We start from the raw sequence: 9,622 nt of genomic DNA on the forward strand, positions 1-9,622 counted from the left end.
GAAACAAAGAAGAATGTGGGGAATGGATCTCAGATAGGTAACAGAGATGGTAGTATAGCCCCTTTCAGCTCTTTCCTTAGCAAACTATACATCTAACTAAACATACAACTATACATCTCACCCCTATCCAGTCACCTCCTCTTTGCCCATCTGTGGTGACCAGATTCCAAGATAACCCCCAATAACCACCCACCTCCTGGTGTTCATGCCCTTGCACAACCCCCTCCACTATTGTGTTAGAATCAGTTGGTGTGACCAACAGAGTGCAGCAGAAAGGGCGGTATGTCTTTCCTAAGTCTAGATCATTCTGTCTTGCCCTCTCTTGCCTTGTCTGCTCTTGGGGAAGCCAGCCACCATGTTGTGAGGACACTCAGGGAGCCCGATAAAGAAGCCCATGTGGGGAGAGGCTAAGGCCTCCTGTCAACAGTGAGCAAGGAACTGCTGCCTCTTCCGGCAGCCATTCGAGAGAACCACGTTGGAAGTGAACATTCCAGCCTGAGTCAAGTCTTCACATGCTGCTGCACCAGCCCTCATGAGAGACCCTAAGCCAGAAGCACCCAGTTAAGCTGCTTTTACATTTGTGATCCACATAAACTGTGAGATAATAAATGTTTATTGTTTTAAGTCCCTAAGTTTTGGGGTTATTTGTTATGCAGCAATAGATAATTGATACACTATCTGAGGGTCCCAGTAAACTATACGTTTCTTAAAACTACAACCAAAACAAGGGCTTCCCTGGTGGCGCAGTGGTTGAGAGTCCGCCTGCCGATGCAGGGGACACGGGTTTGTGCCCCGGTCCGGGAAGATCCCACATGCAGCAGAGCGGCTGGGCCCGTGAGCCATGGCCGCTGAGCCTGCGCGTCCGGAGCCTGTGCTCTGCAACGGGAGAGGCCACGACAGCGAGAAACCCGCATACAGCAAAAACAAAACAAAACAAAACCATAAAAACAAAGAATACAGCCTTCAGTTGTACACTACTCAGAATGACAGAAAGGCATTTCTTTATATTTAATTCATAAGATACAGGAAGGAGAAGTCTTGTATGGTTCCAGTGATCATTTTTATTTTCATAAGGTCATGAGTGACTTGGGGTAGGGAGCATCATATAAATGAGATAATAACACTTAGTTTAAACTTGTTCACTAGGTTCCTGTTGTACTTGGAATATTTTGCACTTCTTGCAATTCATTCATTCATTCATTCCTTGATGGACAAATGGATATAAATTGTGGAGATACCAGGAGAAGACATTTGCACCAGGATTTGAAAGACAAATAGGTGCTGAAACTCAGTTACTAGCCAGGAAGGAAAGGCACAGAGGACAAGCTGCTCTTCACCAGTGCTTGGCGTTCCCTGTGTTAAGAGGGCTTTCTGGATCATTGCTTGCTTGCCTCATTCTGGCCTCACTCAGAAGTCACTTCCTCAGAGGAGTGGTCCTTGACCATTCCACTTAAGCTACTTGCTCCCAGAATTTTGCAACCCCAAATATCTGTTTACTTCCCATAGAGGACACCTTACCATCTGCAACGATCGTATTTAGATGTTTGTGTACTTGTTTTTTTGCCTTCTCTGACTAGAACGAAAGCTCTTTGAGGGCAAGGACCAGTCTCTGCCTTACTCTCCACTCTCTCCCCAGTTCATGGCATGTAGCAGAAGCTTAGCAAACAGTTTTTGAAGAAATGAGTGAAAAATGACCCACTTCTCGTAACTTCCTGACCAGTGATTCTGACAGAAGCAATAGAAGCAGAGATAGCCAGGTTAGGAGAAGAATCTATGTTTTTCATGAGCTGGAGCAGAACAAACCTCAACATTAGGAAAGGAGAGCCTAGTGCACTGAGAATGTTTCACTGGGTTCTAATTGGGGCACCTTCTCATTTTCCGGGAAAAATGAGACCAGTTGTTTAGAGCACCTACTGTATATCAGGCTTAGTGCTATTTTCTCAGGAAGGTGTTTGAATGCATTTGCATGCATCCAGAATAACTCTCCCACTCAGATCTGGATTGTGGAAGAGTTGGGACTCTTATTTCTTTCCAAAGGCCAGGAGGATATTGATTAGCTATATTTTTTAGCTACAAGTATACGAGTAGTCTGCTAGGGCTACCCTAACAAAATACCATAGACTGGGTGGCTTAAACAACAGACGTTTATTCCTCACTGTAGATCAAGGTACCTGCTGATCCGGTTCCTGGTGAGGGCTCACTTCCTGGTGTGCAGAAGGCTGCCTTATTGCTGTGTGTGCCCCACCCTCATGACTCCATCTCACCCTAATTACCTCCCAAAGTCCTCACCTCCAAATACTAACACATTGGGTGTTGGGGGTCCAGCGTATGAATTTAAGGGGGACATAATTTATCCATAACAATACATGAATAATTAGCTTAAGTATATAGATGGTGGGTTAGTTTTCTCAGGGTAGGTGGCTACAAGCATTCAATCAGGATCTCAAAGATGTTTGGAGAGAAATTATCCTGACCTTTACGGTCATAAGACAGCTACTATAGGTCCAGTTATCACATCTGCATTTAAGCCAGGAAGAAAAGGAGGAGGACAGAGCTATGCCTGTCAAACTCTTCCATCTACCTTTTTTTTGTTTTTTATTAAAGAAAATCAAGAGCTTTCGCTCAAACCATCACTCTTTAGCAGACTCTACGTAGATATCATTGGCCAGAACTAGACGACGTGGTCACATGAACCGCAAGGGAGGCCGAGGAAGTGAGGAAAGGGATTGACATGACTGGTTCACCCCTCCAGACTCCACCATTGTGATAACAGAAAACCACTTGGGATTACAGTTCAGGCAGAGAGAAGAGATTGCTTCCCAGGTAGCTGTAGTAACTCTCAAAAGTAAATAAATAACTAACCCAAACAAACAAACACTATTTAGATTTGCCTGTAGCTCAAAGATCATACGTGTCACTGAGAACTAATTTAATGTGCTCAAATATTTGAAACTTTCCAAGTATACAGTTAGTTGTATCTGTTCCTCTGTGGTGAACATGAATAAACACCAGGTACAAAACAGGAGGCATTGAATAGGAGAGGCTGCTCCCTTCCTTTTCTCCTGACCTCCTCAATCTTTTGTTTCATTGTGCATTCCTCACCAGCCAAGATAGTGAGAGAAAGATAGTCTTTACTGTAATAACAAGCAACAAACACCTTTATCCATTTTTGCCACTTCAAGAGCTATTCTTGTGTTTTAGTCTTTTACAAACTGGCCAGCCTTGCAAGACACCCAAAGAAGTCTCAGATCTATGGTGCGTGTGATGACTTCAGGTGGCGAAAGGAGAGGGTGAGCAAAAAAGAGGAAGCCTGGGAAAGGAAGGACAGGAGGAAGGAAGGAAAGAATGGAGGAAAGAAAGAAAGGAGGAAGGACAGAAGGGAAAGAGGGAGGGGAGGTGGAAAAGGCTTTGAAAATAACAAGATATAAAAGGGAAGAGTTTAGAAGAATAGAAGGAAGATTGAGAAAGGTAAGAGGGAGAGAAGAAATGAGGGTAAACTGCACCTACTCTGTGTGAACCCAGCACTTCCACATACTTTACTGTGTTAGATCCTCACAAGAACCCCGCGAGGTAGACACCATTCCCCCCATAGTACAGATGAGGAAACAGAGGCCTCAGCGAGCCTACACAGCGGCTCATCTAGATCAGTGGTCCTCAACATTTTTGGCACCAGGGACTGGTTTCATGGAAGAAAATTCTTCCGTTGGGGGCAGGGGCAGGGGCAGGGGAGGATGGTTCAGGTGGTAATGCGAGCGATGGGGGGCGGCAGATGAAGCTGTGATCGCTGGCCTGCACCTCACCTCCTGCTGTGCGGCCCGGCTCCTAACAGGCCGTGGACCACCGCTGGCGATCCACGGCCTGGGGGTTGGAGACCACTGATCTAGATGATTCAGGAATGGGACTGAGTATCAGCAGAAGCTTGGAAGTTCTGTGCTTGCCACTAAATCACAGGAGAAAAGACATAGGGAGGTGATAGAAAATGAGTGAGGTCTGGGAGCAGCCAGGTAAGGAAAGGAAAGAACAGGGAAGGGTGAGGCAAAGAGCCCCAATTACGATCAAAGGTGACATCTGGTGCCCTTTTGTCTTCATTACAGCTGTGGTTACTCTTTAATGACCGTGCACGCTCTTAGATTGATTAATTAGACTTGAGTGTACTCCTTACAAACCCCAGGGGGGTTGCCAATAAATAGTGTCTAGACATTGTGGCTGTGGAACACACAAGGAGATCATCACAAATAAAGCTTCTCTCTTCGGCTTCAGCTTCTGGAGAGGCTGATGGCTGGAAGGCAGGATTTGGTTACGGGTTCTCCATGTGCTCAGGCCCCACCGCACCCAGATTTATCTGAGAGTCTCCCATGGTGAGGTAACTTGGAGTGGAGAGGTGGTCCTGAGTGGGGGGTCCCAACATAGGAGGGCCATTGGTCCCGGGCCCTCAAACTGACAAAGGACCACAATTCTACCCTTTGACGTTATAGCTCCATGAGGCTGTCTACAAAATCTTCTGTTGACATCATCTGGTAAAATCCAGAAAATGCCTGAATTGAAGCTTGAAGAATGAAGGTAAGCAGCTTGGAAGAACATCCAGGAGACAATAGAAGACCTGTTTAAGAAACGAAATGATGCAACACCAATGCTCTTGACGGCATAGAACACTGATGACTCTGAGGTGAAAAGTTATTCAGAATGGTACCACTTTAGGAATGGTACCAGTTTTAGGAATATATTTCCCAATTAATGTCACTTACATTTTCATATATATATATATGTGTGTATATATGTGTATATATATATATGTGTGTATATATATATGTATATATATGTGTGTGTGTGTATATATGTATCTTCAAGTGTGATATCTGTTAAAATCTATACTTAGCTGTTTAAATGCTCTTTCAATAAGTACATATTTAAAATTCTAAGTGGTAAAAAGCATTGTTTTATAGTTTAATTACCAGCATTTTTTTTTCTTTTTTAGTGATGCGTGAAGTATGGAGTGTCTTAGAATTAATGGTGTTTTACGTTCTAAGAAATACAGTATGTTTTGGTGATAATAAAACCATTGACTTATGGGAAAGGAAAGTACAGACTCAACTTACATTCTTTCATTTCATAGGTGAGCTGCAGGGAGGTTAAAGGAATTTCCCATCAGGACTGGGGCCCATGTTTACTCATTACAGGACTGTAATCCATCTGAGAGGGATACACGCAGTCTGGAAGTCAGATCTGATTTCAAATCCTGACTTCTCCTAGGCAGCTCTGTGCCCTTGACCATGTAACTTATCTTCCCTCCTTATTTACAAATTAGGAATGATAATACAGTAACATGTATCCAGAAAGATATCTTAAAGGTACAAATGGGACACTGTGAAATCCTGGCACAGGTAAGCGTTCAGTCTGCGACAGGCCACAGTGGTCTTACGAAGCTGCCAGCAGCTTTTTGCCAGACTTCGTCTTTTGGAGAAAGACTAATTCCTCTCTACCCCTCTCTCCCCTCCCCCTCCCTCTTCCCTCTTTCTTCTCCTTCTTCCTTTCTCTCTTATTTTTAAAAAATCTTTCTTTCTTTTTCCTTCCCTCCCCTCCTTCCTTTCCTCCTTTCTTCCCTCTCTCCTTTCCTCCCTTCCTTCCTTTCTCTCTCTCTCTTTCTTTCTTTCCCTTTCTTTCTTTCTTTCTTTCTTTCTTTCTTTCTTTCTTTCTTTCTTTCTTTCTTTCTTTCTTTCTTTCTTTCTTTCTTTCTTTCTTTCTTCTTTCCCTTCTCTCCTTCCCCTCCTTCCTCTGTCTCATTAAGGAAAATACTTTAAAAGCACTGTTTGTCTGAAAAATAAAGCAAATTCCTGCCTAGTCTGGAGTGGGGAGTTCAGGAGAGTCAGGTGGTTCAGTGTAATAATGTGAGGTTAAATATTTGTAGATTATTCTGATCTGGCTGGGGAAAGAAATGATTTTTCCCTTGGGGAAAAAGGGGTTTGAAGACCAAGACTTGATGAAGGGAAGCTTAGGCCAAGGAACGCTGCTGCAAAGTTGAGAAAGAAGGGGCCATGGATTCAAGGGGTGCCGGGACACACTCATTCATCTGTTCAACAGGTCATGGGCTCCTGTTCTATGCCAGGCTGTGGGGTAAGACTTAGATTCAAAGCTTTCTTTTTTGTTTTTTATCAGTTTTAACTCCCTTCGGTCATACCTGATTTTCAATAGAGTTTTGTTAACCCTCACAGTTTTAATTGTTCTTTGGAGAAATTAAGGGAGAGGTATGTGTCTATATTTGGGGAGAAAAATAACATAAGCTGGAGAAGAAGTTAGATACAAGATGGCAGGAGGTGACTCGTAGGGAGTGGAGTCACCACGGGCACTGACTAAGGTGAAAAGGCACTCCAGGATGGATTGAGGGCTGTCAGACAAGGCTTCCCAGAGCAGGCGACACCTGAGTCGCGGTTGGAAGGGTCAGACAGATTCAGCCAAGTGGACAAGGTGGGGGTGGACTTGTGGGCAGAGGCAACAACACGGTCAAAGGCACAGCGGGACCAGGCTGTACAGTGAGCGGAACCTGAGCTGCAGGCGGTGGTAGGGTTCAAGGCTGAGGAGGTGGGAGATGCAGGGTCACAGTCAGGAAGAGCCTTGATGCCATTGCATGTTTGTTTTTTTTTTCTTTAAGTTTTTTTTTTTTTTTTTTTTTTTTTTTTTGCGGTACGCGGGCCTCTCACTCTTGTGGCCTCTCCCGTTGTGGAGCACAGGCTCCGGACGCGCAGGCTCAGCGGCCATGGCTCACGGGCCCAGCCGCTTCGCGGCATGTGGGATCCTCCCGGACCGGGGCACGAACCCGCGTCCCCTGCATAGGCAGGCGGACTCTCAACCACTGCGCCACCAGGGAAGCCCCATGTTTGTATTTTAACTTCTATGCCACCATATCTGAAATTGTACCCTGCAGACCACCTGGGGCATTTGTTAAAAGGCAATCCAGAGGGTCATCTCAGACCTACAGAATCCGAATCTGTGGGGCTTAGGGGCAGGAAGGCACAGTTTTTACTAAGCTTTAGATCAGGAGTTGGCAAAGGTTTTCTATAAAGGCCAAGATGGTAAATAGTCTAGGCTTTGCTGGCCATATGGGCTCTGTCACACCTACACACCTCTGCATTTGTAGCATGAGAGTAGTCATAGACAGCAGGTAAATTGTCAATGAATGGTATGGCTGTGTTTCAATAAAACTTTATTTACAAAAACCCACTGGCTGTAGTAACTGGCCTCAGCTTTAGAGAATTCTTATGCACTCTAAAATTTAAGGAGCAAGGAACACTGCTATGGGCTGCTATTTCACTTCTCTCCTTCTCCTTCCCATCCCACTCTAATAAGTATCTTTTTACCCCCTAAGTTTCTCATAGCTATTCATAGCCTTCTGTCTTAGTGAGTTTGGACTGCTATAAAAAAATAGCATAGTCTGGGTTGCTTGAAAACATTTTTTTTTTTTCTCACAGTTCTGAAGACTGGGATATCTGAGATCAGGGCGACAACATGGTTGGATCCTGGCTTACAGACGACCACCTTCTTGCTGTGTCTTTACATGGCAGAGAGAGATATCATCTCTTATCTCTTCTTATAAGGGCACTAATCCCATTCATGAGGGCTCCACCTTTATGGTCTAATTGCCTCCCAAAGTTTCCAACTACTAATACCATCACATTGGGGGTTAAGGCTTCAGCATATGAATCTTGGGGGGGACACAAACATTTAGTCCATAATACCTTTCCATGTAAATATCAATTAATTGTACTAGTTACAGTTCTTTTGGCTGCAAACTATAGAAAATGTCTCCAGATAGTTTAAGCCAATAAAAGTGGGCAGGGTGGGATTTCATGGTGGGAAACTGAGGGGGCTCCCTGTGTAAAAGGAAGAGATGAACAGTGGAACTTGGAAAGGATAAAACCCAGGAAGTCTCTGAGGGCTTCGGCAACAGGTTTTATTGATCTTCTTTCCACATTACAGTCATTGGTATAACTCAGCTCCAAGGCCCCTCAGTCTCTGGAATCTTCCTTTCAGCTTTCTTATTCCCAGGAAAGAGAAATGATTGACTGACAGCCTACTCAAGTTCTTCTACCTCAACAGTACCATCTTTGGTCAGGTAGGCATGGTCCCGTAGTACCCCATGTGGCTACAGGGATATGGCAAGTGAATCATCTGAATTGGTGTTTACTGCATATATCAAGCATTTATTTAGTATCTACTGTATGCCAAGGAACACTCAGATGAATGCAATATGATTCCCATCTTCAAATGTTTATAACAATCTTGGGGAATTCCTCTTTACCTTTTACTAACTTTCTGGAAACATATTCCCATTTAATGCACTCACACATATCGATTCTTGGCACTGTTGTTCTCTTTCACTGATGTATAAAATTAGAATTAAGAGCCCCAGCTCTGGAGTTCGACCTGGGTTCAGTTTGGCTTAATTGCAGCCCCAGGCACATTACTTAATTTCTCTTCTCTGTGCTTTAGCTGTCTTTTCTGCAAAATAGGATAATAGTACTAGTTAATAGGTTTGTGTTGGGGTGTGTGTGTGTGTGTGTGTGTGTGTGTGTGTGTGTGTGTGTAAGAGTAGGAACTGAGTAAGATAATACATGCAAATAGATGCTCAGTGGATGTAAGCTGTTACTGCTATTGTTGTTATGGTCTTAATGCTTTGATTACTAGTTTCAAACTGAGTTTCAGAAAAGTTAAGTGACTGACCCAGTATCACTATCTACTGGTGGAATTAGATTTTATTTTAGGTGGAGGTGAAAAGACTCCCACATGGATATGGCCCTGAATCCTAACTCTAAGGCAATATGACAGCTCAGATAGCTGAACACCATGGAAATCACTTCTATTCTGAAACCTGGTGGGTGACAGTGATGACTATAGGACTTTAAGCTCTTGTGACATTTCAGAAACAGTTGTTGATTGTTGTGTGTGTCCTCCCATGTGCACATGTGTGTTGCAAGTGTGCATGTGTGTGTGTGTCTGTGAGTGAATATGCAGGCTTTTTTCCCCATTCCGCTTAACTTTTGAAATATATTTAAAGGAGCTGCTCTCATAGAAATTCTGATCAAACTGGAAACCAAGCACTTTATGAGAAATCAGAAAATGGGCCTTTGAGAATCCTCTAGCCAAATCCTTTCAGAGAAGAAAAAGTTCACTTCTCTCTGTGGCGATGACCAAGGAAGCAGGTGTTAAGAAGAAGCCTCTGTCCTCTTCAGTCCTGGGAAGTATAATGAGCAGATTCCCCTGCTGATCTAGGTTGAACATATCACATGAGTAAGAGATAATTCTCATTTGTGTTAAGCCGTTGAGATTTAGGAATGTTTGTTGTTATGGAATAACCCAGCCTAACTTGACTAAAACTGGGAATATGAACTTGACAGTGGGAACGGGGTGGGTCCAGATTTTCAGCATCAAGTGGACCCCAGGTGACATGGGGATTACCCAATAAACATTCACAGAGCACCTATTTGTTCCAGGTTATGCGGGACTGTGGTGTGCAAATATATTTTTCTCCTTAAGGCGTGTACACTAGAGAGGGAGAGACAAATCAGTAAATTAGTAACTATAGGTCAGCGGTGCTCTGTGTGTTATTGGAGGGGCAAGAAGAATGGCT

This window comes from Globicephala melas, chromosome 17 (assembly GCF_963455315.2).
Source record: "Globicephala melas chromosome 17, mGloMel1.2, whole genome shotgun sequence".
NCBI classification, from domain to species: domain Eukaryota; kingdom Metazoa; phylum Chordata; class Mammalia; order Artiodactyla; family Delphinidae; genus Globicephala; species Globicephala melas.